Source organism: Bos mutus, chromosome 8 (genome assembly GCF_027580195.1).
Source record: "Bos mutus isolate GX-2022 chromosome 8, NWIPB_WYAK_1.1, whole genome shotgun sequence".
NCBI classification, from domain to species: Eukaryota; Metazoa; Chordata; class Mammalia; order Artiodactyla; family Bovidae; genus Bos; species Bos mutus.
Genome location: NC_091624.1, coordinates 53,641,505 through 53,645,226, shown reverse-complemented (window position 1 = coordinate 53,645,226; position 3,722 = coordinate 53,641,505). Strand labels below are relative to the sequence as shown.

Here is a 3,722-nt window from a genome sequence, read left to right as displayed (position 1 = left end):
TCCCCAGCATTAAATGGAGGCTGAGGTGCTACACTTCTGTCCCAGATTGCGCAGGCATCGAGGAGAGGCGGGTGGAAACTCAGAAAAAGATTTGCCTCCTCAGGAGGTGACTGGTAGGGTTGAGGCCGAGAGCCAGTGGGAAGCTTCTCAAAGACACCCCACTGTCCTAAGAAGTTTAGTGGCCAGGATAGGCAGGCTCTAATCCGCCCATTACTGTTGGTGAAAGAGGCCTTGGCCTTCATTTCTTCACCTTGCTGGTGGATTCCAGAAGAACACATAGGTCAATCTCTCCCACACAGCCCTCAGTCCTTGGGTACTTCTAGAATATTTATTTATTTGACTACCTACCCCTCCCCCCCCCCATCGTCGTTGAAGCACATGGGCTCTTTTTTAATTGCAGCATGCAGGATCCTTAGACTGTTGCAGAATGCAAACTTTTAGTTGTGGCATGTGGGATCTAGTTCCCTGACCAGGGATCGAACCCAGGCCCCCTGCATTGGGAATGCAAAGTCTTAGCCACTGGACCACCAGGGAAGTCCCATTCCTTGGGGACTTACTCTTGCCCCCATTCCTACTTTCTCTGCATCTATGAGGAATTATTTGCTCTCCATATGCGATCACTGTAACAGCTTTGGGGTCAGATAGGGTTTTGGGGACCTCATGACCATCTCTATCTACCAGCTGTGCAATCCTGACCATACTACATGACCTCTCTGGGACACAGTTCCCATCTGTAAAATGGACTCATTAATGTCTGATTCAGATAGTTACTGGGAGGTTGGAAAAACAACTATGCATGGAGAGGTCCTAGCCAAAGGCTTGTACTAACCAATGCCCACTTTCTATTGGGGATATATATTGGCTTCCTTCATCTATACATCTGTTTTTTTGACCAGAGACATGGCAGGAAACAAGTTGTACAGGCAAATTTAATAATTCAAGGAGAGCTAAATAAAGAGGCCATTTCCATAGGTGCAGGCAGGGGCTAGCAAACCACCTAGGGATAGTGACATGCCCCAGACCAGTTTCAGCAGGGATCCATCTAGACCTTAAGGGGCAGGAGGAGAAAGCCAGCTGCTTAGGACGAGAGATTTACTGCCAGACAAAGCCTTCTGTGGAAGGTCCTGGCCAACCAAGGTGTCCTGGCACATTGGGAGCACAGAACAAGTATTCTCATGCTCCTGCCCTTCAATCCCTGCCAGGGGATTATAGATCCCAACTGGATGCCAGGCAAGAGGTCTATTGACGGGTCCTTAAAGGTCAGCTGCCTGGGGCATAGATTGAATCTGTAGGAACAAACAGAAGAGATCCAATATATTCACCTGACTGATCTGATAGTCTGCAATTAATTCATCTATGATTCCTTTCAATGTGTGTGAATTAAAAGCAAGGCAAAATAAAGGGCTTATCTATGCATTCTAGGACCTTATAGACTAGACTAGTTGGGGTGAGGGAGAGAAAGAGAATAAAGAGGAGAATTGGAATAATATAATGGAGTCAACAAAATTTAGGTCATCATGTAAATCATCACATATCCTTTACAAAATTACTCTCTCTGATTCTGTTACCCATAAACTTTGTACAACTTGATGTCACAGACTTCTCCTAAGATGGAGTGAATGACCTGAAGCATGATAATTGAGTAACTCCACCAGTGATTTTCTCTTCCCATTCTCAAATAAATAATGGCATGGGAGACAAAGATTGTCATTCCTTGGAATGCAATCACACAACATCGTCTCCTGAATTTGAACTTGATTTAGAGCTCATTGTGCTAAAACAAAACAAAACAAAACAAAAAAAAACACTTTTGTTGAAATGAACACATCATTCAGAGCTTATTTAATCATTCTGATTCAACCCAATTTGAGTTTTACTGGGCTGGGGCTTTTTGACTTTAGTCATGAGGTAGGAGAAAATGTGATGTCTTGTTCCTAAAAGATAAGCACAGAAAAGCCTCCGGGAAGAAAAATAGAATGACTGTGTGTAGATCTTTGAGAGTTAATCAGCTGTAATAAAACATCATTTTAAAGAATTTTGTTAATTGGCTTAGAGATAAAGTGAATTTTCAAAAACATTTGGTTTCAAAAAGTAGAGTGAACATTAGGGCATATTTGATAATTCTAGCGCTGAGAGCAGGCAGAGAATGAGACTAGAGAAGATAGAGAAGTGAGCAGAGCTAGGAAGGACAATGCAAACACAGCAGGGATGACCATAAATTGGATACAACAGAAAGTCTGGATCATCTGAATTTCTATCCTTCTGCGTTATTCTCTTCCTTGAGCATTCTGAATACCTTTGGTTCTAGTGTATCTTCTACAGAACCCTTAGAAATAGCATGCTAGAGGAAGAAGTCTCCCATTAGGTCTCAGATAGTCTTAAAGAATAAATTGGTCATTTATTGGTCTTTTGATTCCAGAATCAATATGGAATACATTCACTCATTTATTCATTAACTCATATTTTCAAAAAATATTTATTGAGGACCTATTAGATTCCAGAAACTCTTCTGGAAATATGTTTCTAACTTACATTGATACCATGTGTGCCTGTGTGGTAAGTTGCTTCAATACTATTTGACTCTGCAGCCCCATGGACTGTAGCCTGCCTGGCCCCTACGTCCATGGGTTTCTCCAGGCAAGAATACTGGAGTGGGTTGCCATTGCCCTGCTCCAGAGGATCTTCCTGATCCAGGGATCGAACCCGCATCTCTTATGTCTCGTGCATTGGCAGGCAAGTTCTTTACCACTAATGCCATTGATACCAGAGTCAAGGGAAGTCCCTGAATTTTAAATGATGAAATATAACCAACCATGAGAGGATCAGCAGAGAGAGTATCCCAGGCAGACAGAAGGATACAAAGGCTCTGGAAGTCTGACCAAGCTTGGTCTGTGTGAGCAGCATGAGGGCAATGTAGCTAGAGGGTGGTGAGTCCAGGTTGCAAAGCCTAAGACTGGAGAGGAAGGAAGAGAGCAGGCCATGGGGCTTCATGGAGGTGCTCACTACCACATCTCCAGATTCCAGATAATGAGAAAAAGCACATTGCAGCAGGAAATTCAACACCTTAAGCCTTCACCTGCAACCTTGCATCACGATTCAGCAGATGGAAACAGCAGGGCCAGCACAGTGTGATATGAAGGTGCCTCGGGGGTGTGGTTAAGCCACAGCAGAGTTGTGCCCAAGGTACGTCTCCTCTGCCGTCCTTACTTTGTTATCCAATATTTGCATTTGTACTCATAGTTTTGATAGGGAATGGTCCAAAAGGCCATGCTTTACCAACATCTTCTCCTGAGGCTTCCTCATGGGACAGGCAGCTCTGATTTTAGAAAGGGACACAACAGACTGAGTAGCCAGAAGTACCCGGCCTATCCACACACTAGGGGTTCGGAGGAGCATCTTTGCTCAGGAATGGAGAAGGATCCCAGCACCTCAGCTACTCACACGGCCTTTCTCTTCTACAAGACTTATTTTCACTGTTGGATTGGAACTTGAAGAGAACACCAGGATATATTTTCTGAACTTTTGATTTTTCTCATGAGTTAATTTCAAACACCTTCAAAAATATAATTTCTCTTCTGTACACTGACAGGGAGAGAGTTGGTCTCCTTTAGAAATGTGTCTGAAAATGAATAAATGAGTATGTTATTTCTGGAGAAGTTCCACTGATCATTTCTGTTCCCATTTTGGCTGTATTCTCCTCTATGTTGCTCATTATCTGAAAG

The 3,722-nt window shown here is 43.3% G+C and overlaps 1 non-coding gene across 1 annotated transcript; it reads right to left on the bottom strand.

Moving 5' to 3' along the window:
* Positions 1–461: 461 nt before the first annotated feature.
* Positions 462–534, bottom strand: TRNAG-CCC (transfer RNA glycine (anticodon CCC)). The gene has a single exon. It is a non-coding gene; the product is annotated as a tRNA-Gly (tRNA).
* Positions 535–3,722: the final 3,188 nt, after the last annotated feature.